The following is a 17794-nucleotide window of genomic DNA, read 5'->3' on the forward strand; positions in this document are numbered from 1 at the left end:
ACAGAGTGCAAGGGCATGCATGTTGAGCCACCAATATAATTCAGATACGAAAGGGGGATATGGAATATCAGGATTTTACCAGGAAAAATATTCTGGTGAGTCACAGAAAACTGCAAACATATACTTACAAAGCTCTAGTAAGATCAAACCAATAGCTCCTACATTGAAGAACATGATCTTCATATGGAACAGGTGTTGTTTGTTAGGCTGCCTCCCATAATCAGTCTGTTGACAGGTTAAAAAAAAAAAAAAGAAAAAGAAAAAAAAAAAAGAAATTAACAGAAGCAAAAGGGCTGCAACTGCTAACAAGCTTCTTGTGAGGCCAGTAACTTGTTATGTCCAAGGTCCAGAATTTATGTTTCACCTTGTAAGGGCTCTGCTGCTCTCTTAACAAGTGAAGGATGCTTATTATCTGGCTTCTCTCTGGCATACTCTTGTAATCCTGCCTGAAACATTGAGATTTGTCTCTGCCTGGGCAACTTTAATATGACAGAGAACCCCATGTAAGTGAGCATTTGAGCTACAGACAGTTTGGGAGCAGTTTCTTAGCAGATGATCTTTATTTTAGGGTGAAGAAGACCAATTTCTCTTTTAGGCTTACACCCAATACTGCTGAGTCTCAATTCTGAGCCATTTGGTGAGCAATAACCAAGAACTTGGGTGTAAGCTACCCAGGTGGGCTGTAGCTCATTAGAGTTCCCATTATTGATTTTATGGTAGCAGGCAGCTCTGGGAGAAAAGCTCTTTAAAATGATTAAGCAAATACATAGGTTGCTCTAAAATTAATGCCTCCTTTTTATTTCTGTAGAAAGTGCAACAGATAAATACAACAGATAGAGAGAGCACAATAACACTATTTGAAAGAGGAAATTCTCAACTATAAAACAGTAGTTCTCAACACAGTCATCACCATTAGCTATGCATTTTCACCAGTGATTAATAAGAGAGTGAGTGCTGGTACAGGTTGCCCAGAGAAGTTGTGGATGCTCCATCTATGAAGGCAGTCAAGGTCAGGTTGGATGGGACCCTAGGCAGTCTGATCTGGCTGGGTCAGCTCGGCCCACAGCAGGAGCACTGAACCTAGATGATCTTTAAGATCTTGTTCTATGATTATACTGAAGTACTTAGAAACTGCACTTCTTTCATAGGAAAATGATGTAGAGGTATAGCGGGGTAGCTGTTAAGCAATGACAGTATGCTCTTGCAAATGTACATTTACCAAAGGCAGTACTGTAATTATCTAAACATGTGCAGTTAGCACTCCAGTTCTCAGCAAAATATATTCCTAAGCAATGGGTCCACAAGGTCCCAATCTTCATTACTACATCCAGGCTTTTCTCTGTCCCCTTTTGTGTCCCTTCACTGTCACTAGCTCCAGTGCTTGCTTTCCTCTTTCTCAAATCACCTCATCTTCTGGGAACAGAATTGAAAGTGTTCAAAGCATTACTCTTCCCAAGTCTATCTGCTTTCTCCAGGAGGAGAAACTTCTATTTATTTTGTCTTAAGGGAAAAATCAACAGGAATAAGTGAAGGTCACATCTGTGTGAATGACTTGACTGTAGCAGTTGCAGCAGTTCAGAGGAGCAAACCCCATTTCTAATGGTGCTTTCTTGGTCAGACAAAAAAGCTGTATGGAATGTGGTACCTGGCCACCTGCCTGCCTGGTACTCCAGCTCAGCCAAGCACATTGTACAGAGCATTTATCGCTTACTCAAGTCAAACCTCTCTTCCTTCATGCTGCTTTGTTTCACACGCATGCCCCTGTACACTGTACAAAACTTTAGTTAAATTTAATCCCTTTACTACTCTTCATCTAAATTAAGCTCTCACAAATTACAAGTAAAGGAGAAAACCTAAGTTCCAAAACAGCAATTCCTTTCAGGTTGCCACATGTTTAGGTAACATATAGTCAATGATCCAGCAGGCAAAACATTCAATTTGTAGCATCTTAGGGGGAAGGGGGAAATCCAAAACTACAGATGATCTAGCCTCTGGAAATGTTCCCTAAATCTGATTCACAGCATGACTCTGAAAGCGTGAAGAACTCAAGGCAAGCAACTGTGAGGTTCGACCACCACCATCTCGTTGCATTAGCATCTGCCACACTCCACATAATCTCTAATGATTCAAATATATCCAAGGCAATTAATTGCACATGAGGGGGAAGCAAAAGCCAATCACCTTTTCCCTTTCCCTGACCTAGGCAGACAATGTGTGAAAGTCTGAATGATGAGATTTGACTATAGTTATACTGTGAAGCAGTATAAGCAAAGGATGTTGAGAGCCATGTGGACAGTCTTCTCCTGCCTGTCTCCTTCCCAGAGGACCATGTAAGAGTGGAGACTGTCTATTTTGCCTATGTAGGTATTGAGCTTCCATCTATGCACAGAGGCTGTAAGATACCTGCCAGAACCTGAAATAAAGTCCACGTAGTCCATTTTAAAAATAATAAAGCCTGGTAATCCTAACCCCCCTGCTACTGGACAGCAGGTCAACTATTCAGTTACTTTCACAGCTAGAGAAGTACATTTAATTTCAAGGTTGAATCTCTTCACCTTCATCTTCCAGCCACCGGCTCTTGTTACTTGTGTAAGCAAGGTTGAAGAGCTCCAGACATCTTTTCCCAGCACAAATATGTATATAAACTCACTGAGTTATCTTCTTCTTGATTATTTTAGCAGTGCCTAGACCTGGGCCTGATTTATTATTATTATTATTTCCTGTTCCACTTCTCTCTTATTCCTCTTTGTATTGAAAGTAGGCTGCCTGATGGGGAAGGGAAAACGCAAACAAGAATCAGCAAATTAAAAAAAAAAAACAAACGAACTAATCTGTACAATAAATCCTTCTGTTTTCAGAATGTTTGTATTATTTATGCATTTTTATTACCTCTTTACCAGACTCTGAGATTTTTCTGATATTAGAATTCCTCAATAAGATACTTTTTTATTACTGTTTTTTAATACCCTTTTTTTTACTTTTTTTTTTTAACTGATAAACTGTTCAACCAGAGTGAAATGAAAATTCTACCTGATAAAGGAATCCATTCAAACTGTTGGCATGACTTGCAAAGTTACTTGTAAACTCTCCAAGTCACAAGTTTTTAGATGGTTTGTAGCCCTGTACAGATAAATTTAGAAGGATTTTCAATGGCCAACCAGATGTAAATTTTATTATAAAAATTCAGGAATAAGCATATTATCCATTCATTCTGTCCTCCTCTGTGACTAAAGAAATGTCTTGTACTAGAAAGAGAATCATATTTCTCTTAGTCTTCCAATACACTTGGAGATTTTTAGCTACCTTATTTATTGAGTCTATTTACTGCTGTTGATGGATTGTATACTAACACAATAAACAGTGTCTAGAGGGAATGAAAAATATTTCTGCTTTCATTAGGGCTTTAACTTTTCTTTTTCTGGAAACATTTTCCTGCTAGGGTCCTCAAGGTGAAAGCAGATACTATTTGGTGCCTCACTACAACAAAGTAAATATTTTCTTTTTCTAATCATATTGACCTTGTGATCTACCGCCACTGGAATTTATATTCCTGGGAAACTCTGAGAAGTTATGGTTTCCCTCTCCAGGAATACAGATATCATTCGGAGTTCTACCTGATTCAGAGCTAGTTTAAAATTAATGGAGAATTTTCGTGGTATCAGATACTGCATCAAGAATGAAAAAAGGTAAGATTAATAAAATGTCAAGAATAATTGATATTATAACCCAGAAATGTTATTAAACTGTCAAGACTGACGAATTCACATACACCTAAAACCAGGTGGAACATTCCTTGTTTAAGCTAGATGCCAGCTTTATTTCTTGTTTGTGAACAGTAGAAACTACGGGGAGAAGCTATAAGACATTCTGACATGATCTAGCATGAGATTTCCCACTCGTCATGGAGGGACAAACTGAGTCAGGTAAGAAAGTCCACTAGGAGAATAGCTTAGCATGAAAAATACTGCTGTCAAGAAGTTAGAGTTACAAAAAGATAATTAGCTAACTATGAAGTTATAAAGAGATGTGCTCCAGTAAATACCCAGAAAGTCTCAGGACCATGGGTCATCTGTTCAAACTTCCCAAAAGCAATCTCCCCATATACTTTTCCATGCCATTCTTATACCCCTTATTGTTAGTTAGCCTTTGCACAGAAGATGGTGAAAACAGGTCAAATTTTAATCCCTCATTCACTGGGAAGAAAGTCTTGCACTGTATCCTGCACAAGGCTTGGAAGAAAGCTAGCTTGGAAGAAAGCTAATGGAATGTCCAAAACATGAGGTAGTTTAAGTAATGTCAGGTACTGGATGATCAAGTTTCATAAACTGTTCATGGAGGCTGAAGTACAGTTAGCTAGCTTATCAATCAAGGGCCAGATAGCCAGTTATTGCTATCTATAATAATGGGTCACCAACATCAGTGGGAATTTTCTATGCAGAAGCCTCTGACACTGCTGCAAGGCATTGCATTTATAGATCAGAAAAACAAAGCAACAATGAGAACTCGTTACTTTAGAGGTTTTATAAACTCTTTGGATTATCCAAAATATATATCCAACAGCAATCATAGATGCAGTTTGATAAGTACTGAAGTTGCAGAGAAGTCTACCAAGGCTCCCTCACATGCATGAAGAAGGACAACACTAACATTCAGACTTGTAGAAAACATGCTTGTTTCTGTTTCAGAGCCGAGCTTTTTTATTGTATTTTTTTGTTATTTATTTATTTATTTAAAGCCTGGAACAGTTGGTGGCAGATAAATCCCTATTGCTGCCTGTAGGCATTCCTCAAAAATATATCAATTATCCTATCCAGTTGCATTTCAGATGAATTACTCTCTGGTTACCAAGGTAACCAAATACATCTAACAAGAAGAAACGATATTTTTTGCTCTTGCATACCTGGGCTGCTAGAGCAACCTTAGAAATGGATCACCTGAGAAATCCACGTGTAGTCTCAAGGGGATACAGTTTTTCACAGCTGTGAGATGTTTGCCTGCAGAGGCAGGAATATCACCTCTTGCCCCAGTCTGCAGGGAAGGGTATGCTGTGCTAGACAGACCCAATAGCTTGGGAAACCATTACATTTCCCTAACAGTGTGAGAGGAAGTAAAAAGCAAATAGTCATGGGAAAGACAGAACCATCCTTACATGTTCACAGTAGAAGACAAAGCTCGTGAAGTCTGTAGTGAGAAATCTCTAGTTTATGTTTTATTTCAGACAAAATTCCTGTAAGTAGAAGTTGATTTATCCTGGTTGACAAGTTATGTTCATTATCTGCTCAAGTGCATATATTGCTCACAACTCATCAGGAGTAATTTTCTTGGTCTAGGCAAGACTTCAAAACTAAGAGAAAAGATCAATCTATAAGCAAACTTAATACCAAAACACATTTAATGCTCTTGGTATCAGCTTGCATGTAGACAAGCCCTACGTGATAGGGGAAAGAAATGAAGAAAATTATTTTATAAGCTTCTGGAAATAATCTTTTATTACTAAAGCCTGAAAAAAAAGCTAACATTAAAATGCTGACCAGAATGGTGACCTGCAGGCAACACATTTATTGTGAACATTTCTTGTCTCTCTCTGCAGTAACACTTCCTTCGTTGGATGTTAATGTTTATTCAATAAGTAAGAAATTGAAAAAATAATAAAACATTTCCTGTGACAGTCTGCTACAGCACAGCATGGAATACCAGCTCTCTAGACCAGTAAGTAACGGAAAAATATTATTCAGGATTCCCAGTTACAATACGACTGAATATTTTGTTTTGAGTAAAAATCTATAATGTCTGGACGTCCTACATTTCAAAGAGGCTTCTATTTTCCAAAACAGCCACAGCTTAGAAAAAAAAAAAAGTCAACAGGGAATATAGTCAACAAATATGTATCTGCTGGATACAGGCAGAAGTTAGAGCTCTAATCTCTTCCATGGGAGCCTAGAAAGTCCTTTGTGCTTTATTACTGCTATTCCTTCTCACTTCTTGTTTCAGATTGACAGTTGAACTGTGGTAGGTTCTACAGAGGCATCTCAACCAAACAGCCAAAGACAGAAGAAAAATGTGTAAAGAAATATATATCCTAACTAAATACAAGTTTATGATGTGTTAAAAAGTCTGTTGGGGCCCAGGCTACTATACAGTCCAGTCTTGGCAGCCCTAGAAACAGTACTCTTGGCAGTCTGTTCCATAAGTCACATGCTAGAAGGAAGGTGAAGCTGGGAAAGGAGCCTTGTTGCATATTGCCATATTGCAATGTGGAACTCTGCTGTAAAACAGTGAGTCATCTCACCTACTGCAAAACATGAAAGCCCTAAGGGATTCATAGTCCAAAAACAGGAAAGGAGAAGCAGGGTAAAAAGGCAGAAATTAGTTAGGCTGTAAAAGGATCAAGATATGGGCTCAGGAAGGGTCAAGAGCCTAATGTGAATAACCTGAGGAATGAAATGAGAGATCAGCTTCTCCTTACCAACCAAATAAATTCACATGAGGCTAATATAGTTACCAGTTGTCTGACTGCAAGCTGTGAAAAAAGTAGCAGTAACTTTATGTCACTTGCACAGACCTGAGAGCTGAAACACCAATTCCATCCAGGCTTGGTTAAAGGAGAGGACAAAGAAATTTCTGAACAAAACACAAGGAACAGTATGATACAGAGTCATGGGAAGTAGCAAGTGCCGCAGGTACTTTGCAAATTGCTAAGCAAAAAAAGACTCTATTCTGCAGAAATTTTCAAGCTTTTTACCCCTCACTAGAAAAAGTAAAACTTGGCATACTTTTGCAGAAACCAAAAGTATCTCAAAGTCTTTTTCACCCACAGGAAAATCCCAGATGATCATATATGCTTAGGGCAATAGCATATAATGTTACTGAGCCTTGCTGAGGTGTCACAGCAGAACATTTCCAATAAATGGTCTCTCATATCTTACCCCAGTAGCTTCATTATTCAATTATAAAAATACCAGAAAAAAACTCAGGGACTTTTAATCTCTCCAACTTGATTAAAACTAACACACTCCTGAAGAATATACTGCATCTGATGAAATAACACACTTATTTGAAAAAATCCTGATAAGTGGTCATATAACAAATGACAAGAAGGATTTTCAGCAGCATCAGATGAAGCCAGAATCAGACACAAGAGTTAACACTTAGAGAAGTGCCATACTTGAAATTTTGCTAGGCACTGGAAGTTTCTTAAAAAGATGTCAATACATAGAATTCATCTGAGTTGGAAGAGACCTTTAAAAGTCATCTAGCCTAACTCCCCTGCAATGAACAGGTACACCTACAGCTAGATCAGGTTGCTCAGAGTGACTGCTGAATACGTACATTATTCATATTGCTAACATTTTCTAGCAATTGATTTGTTTGTAATTCTTAAGGACCCTCCAGTAAAGACAAAGATTGATCTTTGCTGCAGTCAGCTCTAGAATCTAACCATCTGCCACAGGCTGTCACTTTGAGCAGCATTTCTTATTCATCTAAAGGAAAGCATTAAGGATGCTCTTTGACTTCAAAACACAGCCATGGCACAACTGAGAAAGCCAACTGGACATGTTGTGCTCTTATCCTTTCATTTCTGTTCTCTTATTGTTTTGTTTTTGATTTTGTTGTGGTAGCACCACGAGCACCATAAATCTCAGCCCCATTTCCAACAAGGAATTTCTTCAGAGGGCACTTGGTCTCTTTCCTCTCTTCTAGAATGATCAGCTCATTTTTGTGTGGGTCCCCAATGCTGCTCGTAAAACCTTCAATAACATGGATTGCAAAGAATCCATTCCAATATTTGACTATCAAATAGCTAGAAAAATACCTTTAATGTGTAGTACAAGAACCACTTGCTGCACTTCAGCTACACCACTGCATCAAACATGAACATGTGCTGGTCCTTCCACTCTGCACTTGTACTATGTTTACCTGAGTACTGTCACTCCCTTCCTTCTAACCAGATGTTCTCCAGACAGCCTCAAGGCTCAACACATGGGACAGGTTTTCTAAACCTCTGAATGTTCTTGCTGTGTTTTCTTGCTTGATGGTGATCATTTCCCTCCTTTCCTATCAAATGCCTGTTGTTCAGCATGGGCAGGAACAGATTCTGCTTGCATGATCGTCTGGTATTGTCTGTCCTTAATGCATGCCTGTTACGTACTGTTACTTATCTCCTTCCCTATCAACAATCTCCAAGGTTTGGAAATGAGTGGTCTAAAGTAACAGGAAAATCTTCTGATTGCGCCTTTCCTATTACACCTGATATGTTCCACAGTTAAATGAGATTCACTTCAGTTAAGAAGATTCTTATCTACCATATTAAGCTTAAGAATCTTGATCTAGAACAGATTTGTTTGCAGGAAGTTGAAGATTATGTTAGCATAAAGATCTACCATCTCAATTTGCACTTAGGCAACAGAAAAATCCCAACCATAATATGCGGTACTCATGGAATATTGCTCATGAATCTAAAGGCATTAAGTTCATCCATTCAGATTTCTGTATGTGTGTGCAAGGAATGTTTCTCAGAATAATAACAAAGGCTACTTTGGAGGACACAATGCTTCTTTTTCAATTTTTCCCTTCCCAAGCAATTAGCATTTCTGTAACCACAAATTGCAGAGAAATCAGCACATCTTGTCAGTAGGGTAGAACAGTTATTTCCCCACACTTAAAGATTAAACTGTATATAAAGCTGCTGGGAAAGCAGCTAATGCTGTTTAATATGAGAGGAAAAGGAGGCAACAACACAGAGGGAATGCTGCAAATGAAAGGGGCCCAGTTGCATTTGCTTCCTAAAGCTCTCACACTAGACAAGCAAGCACAGCATGTTTCATTAGAAACAATGAAAACTTCTTTTCAGCTAGCTGGCATTTTGGCAAGCTTGCTGATAGATCAGAAACTCAGAGCACAATTTGTTTGCCATTCTGCAGCCTACTTTTGTTTAATCAGACAGCCACTGTTGAATGCGTTCCTGCTGTCAACAACAAACCTCCAGACCCACACTGACACGTCAGTGTGTGTGTTGCGTGCATGCGTATGCACGTACGTGAGTTCTTGCTCATTCTGTGATTAAAAATGTAAGCACCTACTATTTTCAGCCTGAATTGCAGCCAAAACCTTTGTGTTCAAATTGGCACAGGGAAGTCTCTCTGCTATGCCCATTCCATTGTATTAGCAGTACTCCATAAAATGACAAAGGAGGATAGATAATTTTTAAACATTCTGGAAGTTGGTGGTTTCACTTATAGGCCTGAAATAAAGGCAGAGCTCACATTTGTGCGTGATGTTTTGATTGCAATCCAATTACAGAATGGAATACAAGCAGTTTCTCTCCTTTGCACTAAAAAGACTCAAAGCTTTTAGTTAGTTAAGGGCCTGACGTACTTCCTGCGTCATAATCCAGATCAGGAATCAGACTTTACCAAATTTGCTTTCAGTAAGGTCCAAACAGCATGAGTCTACCATCAGACTTTTGGATATCGAGATTCCATCTTTCAGAAAATATTCTCGGTAGTAGGCTGAAAATTAACACTTGAAAACTCAGAGGAGTGGTTTGGAAACATTTACTCAGTAAAAAAAAAAAAAAAAAAAGACAAAAAAAGCCCACACTTTTCTACAGAAAACAGACTTAAAAAAAAAAACAAAAACCACAAGACATATAGTAAACAACTCTTGTTTTCATTTGAAAGAACAATGGATGAATTTGAGTCAGTTGTGTCATTTCAGTTGAAGGAGAGATGACCTATCTATCCAATAATCTCTCTATAGGAGCTACATAAAAATGCCTTTTTCCCCTTTTTTTTCATTCTTTAATTTAGTTTATTATCATACAATAATAGAATTATCTTGTAATATAATACCCATTGTACTTTCAGGCCTATATAAAGTTTTAGACCATACCTGCAGCTTAGAAGGACTCCAGGGACTTTCTGGATGCAGAAGGCACTATCATAACTACTGCGACAAACACTGACTTCCCTTAAAAATATGCTCATTCAAAAATATGTATGTATTCAAGTGTGCATTCTGTGCATTATATTCAATAAATGCATATAAGAATACTCATTCTTAAAAGATATCCTAAATATCACAATATAAATATAATAACTTCACAGCAGTAATCTCCTGTATAACTAGAATTTGAGCAGGTTTGTTGAGGATAGTTTATAGACTGCCCTTCCTTCACATTACCCTTAGTATAAACTTCTTCAGCTCCAGTAATGCTTTAAAAAAGCACTGAAGTCATAAGAAAGTATCCAGAGAAAGTAATACTGAAAGTATTACAGAAAACAGTATTTATAAGCAACATGCTCACTGGCTTTGTTGACAGGTTTCTTAGATCACACACTTTCGTAGATGCCCAAGCCTCACTCACAGGAATTTGTAACATTTGAATTTCAGTTTCTGATCACTCAACCACTTTTCCAAAGCTATATCCTGTTAATATATGAGTGTAGAGATTTGAGACTCTGTGTGTGTGTGTGTAATTGAAATAGGGAGAGGGAGGCAGAAAGAAAACTTTTGCAGGGAGGGTGCAGTACATCTATTTAAGTTCAATACTGCTGTTTCTTCTTCAGTAGTAAATACAAATATATTTATATAATATGACTGCAATCATCATAATACCCAGAGATGTGAGACATCCAATCTCACCAGTTACACAGGCCTATAACAACCTGCAGAATCTTCTGCAAGAAGGGACAGCTAGTACAACAAAGCCCAGCATCCCAACAGGTACCATTCAGTGTGGAAAAAAAACATTAAATTTCACACAAACCATCTGAAATACAAAAGAAAATAACCTGTAACAAAGCTTGTGAGCTTTAGAGTAATAGATAATTTCTAGCTCTCTAAATTGCCCTTGAACTTCAGCTCACCAGCATGCTGTACTTCCCCTCCTGGTGAGGACTGTTTAAAATTGCCATGTCCTGTTAAGCAGCTGGCCTGTTTCCCCTCAAAACAAGCAAATTGTTCTCTTTCCAATCCTCAGTATTTTTAGAAACAAGAGCTTATGAATTAAAAAAGTTGCATATCATGAGACATCATTCCTCACTTTCAAAAGTTTATTTTTGAACACTTTTTGTGAGTCTGACTCATTTACTTTTCCACTATCTTCACCTCTCCCTTTCACCTCCCTCCACTGCCTTGGTCACACTACAACTGTGTTGAAAGCCACTCTTTTTAAGAAAAGAGATTGGAAAGTAGACAATGGTGAATCTGTCATTGTATTAAAACCAGGGGTGTTCTGATGGACAAAAACTGATTGTAACAGAGAACAGTGTTTTAAATTTTTGGAAGACAACATGATTTGCAGAGAGTCGGGCTTGTAGACTACTTCTAAAGAATTTGCATGTTAGCTAAGAAAAACAACTTTATTTTCTTTTATTGTTAAGTATATTACATACCTACATCGCTACTGGAGAACAGTAAGCTGGGGAAAAACATCGGTTAGAATGAGACTGCAGCTTACCCATTCAGAAATCACTGCCACATGGCAGAGTTAGATCTAAAAAGTGATTTTTCCACCCATACCAACACCTTCCTAAGGTTACATTTCAGCACTATGCTCTCCAGTATTTCAGTTCTCCATTGGTTAACTCTGGAGCAAAAGCAGCCTTGGAGGAAGGGAGACTGAAATAAAGACAAAGCAATAACAGGAGAAAAAATGAAGTTCATTTGCTTCCAGCTATTTCTATTGAATGGAAGCAAGAAATCATTAATAGCTACAGCTTGAAGTGGGCTATGCATATGTTAAGAGAAAGTTCTGATGTGCATTTTGCATCGTGTGTTACAGATTTGAGTTCAGGAAAAGAGCTAGAGCTGGGCAATCTTAGCACTCTGTGGAGCATGCATTAAAATGATCCCAAAAGTAATTAGATAAATTGAATCAAATCTGACTTGACAAGCAGGGGTCATCCTATTCTATGAAGGCTCAAGATGGATACCAAGGGGCCAAACAACTCGTGATTGAAGGGCGCAGCTAATTAAACTGCCTGCAGTATTAATATTTATGTTAAAGTTTTCAGTAGCTCTGGCCTTGACCTGGCAGTCAGGTATACAATGTGTGACCTTCATTTTTAATCATTTTCAACATTATTTTTCATATGTTTATGAAATTACTTTAAGCCTGCCTCTCTTGTGCCCAGACTAAAATGGCTGAGCAATGTCTCAGGATGGAAAAAAGCCAGGTAATAGCCAGGTTAAGAACAAGTCACTCTGATTTAGTTAGAAAAAATAAAGACAGGAAGTGCTTGTTAGTGTTTTCTGTCCATACCTGCCACAAACACTTTCCTATCTCTGATATTTTATCTTAAGTTTGAGAATTAGGAAAAGATTCTTCATCAGAGGGTGGTTTGAGAACAACTGCAGTCTGGGATACCCAAAGGCCTGTACTCTAAAGATACAAGCATTCACTTTTCATTCAGCTCAAAATGGAGAACATCAGATGCACTTGAGAAAAAAAAAAAAAAAAACAGAGAGCTACTTTCACACTGAAGGGGAAGTGAGCAGCAGCCAGCAGGGCTACGAAGATGACATGAGGTTCCTTCTCATTCCTTAACCACCTAAGGCATTTGATTGGAGGGCTTCTTCTCACCAAAGCTGTGACAACACCTCTGCCAGCCATGAAATCCTCCAGTTTTCCTGCCTGAAAGCACACCTGGGATCTGCCTGAGAGAGCCATAGCACAGCAGTGTTGCAAGAATAATGCACCCTCCCATCCTCCTCCCATCTCCCACAAGCAAAAACAGATTTACTTGCTGGGCCAAGAATGGAGCCCACGGCTTCCCTTCCCTGCCTGAAGGCTGAAACTGCCATACAAATGCAAGTGAAAACTCATTTCTCTTGCTTCTTCTCCCTTTCAGAAAAATTTAATTAAATCAGAATTAAAATTTGCAAATTCAACCTGAATCTATAATGATCAAAACACTATTTTCTCATAATAAATTTTCAGTGGGAAAAAAAAAAACAGTTAATAAAAGTCACCCCAATTTTTTGAGGGGGAGATAGAAAAGGACTGCAGGACTTCAAAGTGCTTCCAGTTCTGCAATTCTGCTGCTGTCAGCAAGGCCATAGGCATCTCAGGCCAGACAATTATGCTTCAAGACATCCACTGCTAGCAGGAAAATTGGTTTAAGCAGTCTGTCTACATTAAGACAGGCCTGGGAGTCGTATTCTGGTCCTCTTTACCTTGATTTATTTCTAATTTTGAGATCTTGCAGCACAGTAATCAAGGGGAAAGATGACGTTCCTGAGATTCACATGAGAAGCATAGCAGAATCCAGACTTCCATTTACAATTATGCATACAGGGAATGGCTGGAGATTTGTCAGCCTGGGTGATCTCACTACCAAATTTCAATAATCCTTTTAATTACTTTATTGTACTTCTATTTTAGGTAACAAGAGGGTCTCTGGTGTTGTCTGCACAGTCTGTGGAGGGAGAGGTGCAGCCACTGGCCTCCTGGCCAGTGTTCGAGAGCAATGAAATTTGTACAGCCATGCCAGGACACACTGCTGTTGGTACCTGTTGCAGTTCAGTTGTTACAGCCGCAGTTGCAGCAATTTAGCAAGTGGAATACCCATTTTACTGTCTGTTTTATTACCAAGATGGATAAAATTTGTACAAGTAGTGCTCAGGGAACCAGAATATAACAGTGCATCTGAATTAAAAACTAAAGTTTCATCTCACTGAACTCATTAGCATTTATAGAAATGCCTAAACAGATTTGTTTCCCCTATCCATTACACTGCTCCCTGCACAACGGACATTTGTTCTGAGTCTCTTTTAGCGACTTACTAGAAGAAAACAAACTGATAAAATGGCAGTGCTGCCTGGAAGAACAGCTTGTGGCAAACAGCACTACTACCCCCAGAACGTACCATAACACTGTAAGGTTTGTTTATGAGATACCTTCCAACAGCTAGCTCAGCAGATTTGATGCCTCAAGCACCAAAGTGCTTCCCAAGCTTTGTAAAAAACTGAGCAAAATGGATTTTCAGTCTGAAAACCAAAATGGGACTTTGGCATCCCTGATTCCCATCCTCGGGTGCCTCTCATTTCCTATGCATCTCAGATTTCACTCAGTTTTCAACTAAGTTTATTTTCAGAAGGGAAAATCCTAATGTGGGAGTTACGATGGTTTCAAGCACATTTCCCCCAGGAAGATTGACATAGCAGCCATGTCCACATCTCATACCAGGGAGCTGCTCTCATTTTGCACCCTTGTCAGTGCAGGTTTTTCAATAAGGCACCGTCCCCATGCAGATGCACTGATACTTAAGACTGCAGCAGGCAGAGCCACAGCACAAGGACAACATCACTTACTAATACATGTCACCTCCAGAAACAGTGCCTCCAGTCCAAAAGGTGGCTCTGAATTAGGGAGTGCTGGAAACCAAGAACTGAGGAAGGGAACTTAACAGGGCTCGGCACAGACTACAGGGGAGTTCAGGTCAGTTCAGAAACTGTGGAGGAGGATCCAAGAGCTGATTAACAGGCTTGACATAAGTGGGTACTGAATAATACTCTGTGTAAATATTACCACTTCTTCATATGCCACTTGGCTGAAATGCAGGCAAATGCTAACACTTTCGTTAATGCTATGTCCTCACAAAAATTTTAACATCTCTTTTAGTGAACAATATATATATTTCTGTAATAAGTTTGTTAATGAGAGATGTCTCTCTGTAGTCAGGATTCAATACATAAAGTATGTAATTGCGCTGTTCAGCATCCAAGAAAAATGGCATCTCTGACATTTCAGCCCATCTATGAAATTTTCCAGCAAGTCCTCCAGTACCACTGTCCTTGGTCAGCAGCTGCCAGTACCCAGTGATTATCAAGACAGACATGCAGTCTGTACCTACATGCAGCGGTATCAGCAACCACATGTCAGTTCAGAGTTAAGTAGAAGCAAAATTCAGAGTTTGTGTTCAAAATCTCCCCCATCCCAATTGTGGCAGCAGCCCACTTTTCTCAAAGGGGCTGGTTTTGGTTTTTCTGGACATTTCTTCATGAAAAAAAAAAAAAAAAAAAAAAAAAAACCCACAATAATAATAACACAAAAATCCTAGCAAGCTTCAGAGCACACATACCACAGGAAGTAAGAAACCCCTAACGCTTCTCTTCTGCATGGGAGCAGAAGGGTGCAGTCTCTATCCTTACCACCTCCTCTCTGCTGCTCTCTGCTCTTTGGGCAAATGAAGCCATTAATTAAAACACTAAGAGCAGAACATTACCCATGTAAAATCAAGTACAGTAGCTTGATTTTAGATAAGAGCTAATGAGTTACGACAGAGATTACCGCCAAGTGCAAGCCCAATACACAAAGTGTTTTTCTTCCGGGAAAAAAGCAAAACTGAAAAAAGGACCACTCCCTTTTCTCTAAAGGAGTAGACATACTTTGCTAAAAAACAATTACTTTCCCCACCTCTACTTTAATTTTCTTCTGATATATTAAAGTATCTACACTTGACTGACTAATGTGCTTCACATGCTTCAGACTTCCAGTTCCTAAATGCCTTTCTCCCTTCATGCTGATTTCCTGCAGACATTGCACAGGAGGGATATTCAAGATTCCTTCAGGACTTCCGCTTGCATTCAAGACTGCAGAAAATGCAAATCATGTGGTGCCACAGATGAAGATACTGGCCTAATGTCACAATGCAAGCACAAGACTTTTCCTTGTGAAAAGCTGAAGAAGAAATTCAGAGGACTTTAAAACCAAGCAGTTACTTAATTGGCAGAAAACAAGCCTCACGTGATCTGAGCCAGCAGATAGGTCTATAACTTCTCTCACTTGGAGGTTTTTTGGGGTTTTTTTTTTTGCTTTTTTAAAATTAGATTTAAGCATTTAAAATGACATGCTGAACTTTAGGACCAATATTCATTCTTATTTTGCAATATTAATCATGTAGGTGCCTAAAACTCATGCTCCGTACCTGATGAGTATTGATAATGCGTTCCATAGTCTTTTGTTTCTCTCCTTTTTCTTTTTTTAAAGAAAAACATCTCTTGATTATATGAAGAAGAGTAAAGATCTAAATTTTGTTCTCTGCTGTTGAAGAGAATAAGATTCTTTCATGGTTAAAGAATCCAATCATCTGCTCAAATACTTGAAGCTAAATAGCTCCGGTTATCTAACAACTTAATTAAAATGTACCTGGAAGAAAGTCAGTAGGTTACGTATAAGGAGAAAAAAAAATCACTAAGGAATGTACATCTTTTGGAATCTGCAAACAGAATAGGCGTAGGTTGATTATTTAAAGGTATTAAGTGCTATAATTGAGATACTGCCTGTGAAATCACAGGGCACAGCATTATGGATTCTGAGACCTGCACACCTCAAAGGGAACATGGGGCTGGAACATGGGGAGGGATCTGCCTCCATGCGCAAGAAACTTCAAAAGCTAAATTTGAACACCACATTCATTAGACATTTCCTTATTTTCTCACACAAATAAAAACTTCCTCTTTCATATTTTCTGTCTTTATTATCTTTATTGTATTACCTGATTGATAGCAGAGTTCAGTCGTTTGAATTAGAGAAGTGAGAGTGACTAGAACTCAGTTCTGCTGGTCATCTAGTTGTAAAAGAAGAGAGAAGGTGTACTGTTTTCAGTGTTTTGAAACTTAAAATTACTGTTTCAAATATTTGTCAAGAGTTCTACTGTGATGATTTTTTCCTGCTAAAATATAAAAAGACCTGTACCTTGAATGGCTGAAAGCAAACAGTAAACAATCTTAAGTGAAAAAGTGCTATAGTTGGGTAGATTGAGAATTTGACCTTATTTCTGTTCCCTGCAAAGAGCAACATGATAACATGTCAAAGCCTTATTAAATTACTAATTAGTTCACTTCAATATCAGTCACTTATCAAGCACTGTTTCTCTTCAGACACTGATTTCTTTAAAACCAACTATTTAATTTGCTCACAAAACTAATAAGGTCTTGGATCGTATAGCGTCAGATGCAGTCCAATTTGCACAATCTTTTGAAACAAATCAAATGCTCTTTTTATTGCCCATCTGACACAAGCTGGTCTCAAGGATTCATGTTTCCATTTGTGCTTTCATTCTGAAGTTAACATAGCATCGAGTTCACCCTTGCATAAATCAACAGGACATTCAGGGTTTCTGGTGCAATCCCAAATTATGCAGTGCTGCAGCAGGTGAAATTTTTAACAAGAGAACATTAAGTATTTGTGAATGTGCTGCACAAGGGAGGGAATTGGACTTCCACCTTCATCTATCTGTGGCCTTGCTGCTGAAGCACTCTTAGATTAGGAACTGAGCTGATCGCAGGGAATTCGTTGTCCCCATCTCAGAGCAGAACTCACACTGCCAACATGCCTTTAGGATCAGCCTGCAGGGATTTACAGCCATATGAGTCAGTCAAACCTGCATTGCAGCTCAACAGAATTGCTCTAAGGTGAATAAACTGGTGCATTCATGTCAAAAAGAGAACAAAATCTCCTCACAGGCAAAACCACGATGCTCAGAAAAAAATGAACTTAAAAGTGCATTGAAGAACCTCACTTACAGAAGTATTGTGTACAACAAACATTGTTGCATTGAAAGCAGCCATTTCTTCCACTTTCCTGTGCCCACAGACAAAACATCTTAGTATGACTACTGATTTACAATAGTAAATACAATACTGATTTACAATCAGTAGTCTATAATGTCAGTTTATTCAGGAAGCTAAAAGGCATTTCTCAAGATCACTGAAAACACCAGTAGAATTTCCATCAAATTCTGTTTGAGCAAGAGCAATCTCTAAGGTGAAGATTTTATACTTCTGC

General features: G+C 38.6%; 1 long non-coding RNA gene across 2 annotated transcripts in view; it reads right to left on the bottom strand.

Annotated features, from left to right (window-relative positions):
• LOC125694560 (uncharacterized) overlaps positions 1-17794 on the bottom strand; it is a 121870-nt gene that overhangs the window by 25361 nt on the left and 78715 nt on the right. For both annotated transcript variants that reach the window (XR_007377604.1, XR_007377603.1), the window contains exon 4: positions 129-225. This is a non-coding gene — a long non-coding RNA (uncharacterized LOC125694560). The remainder of the gene's footprint in view (positions 1-128; positions 226-17794) is intronic.

This window comes from Lagopus muta, chromosome 6, assembly GCF_023343835.1.
Source record: "Lagopus muta isolate bLagMut1 chromosome 6, bLagMut1 primary, whole genome shotgun sequence".
In the NCBI taxonomy this organism is placed as follows: domain Eukaryota; kingdom Metazoa; phylum Chordata; class Aves; order Galliformes; family Phasianidae; genus Lagopus; species Lagopus muta.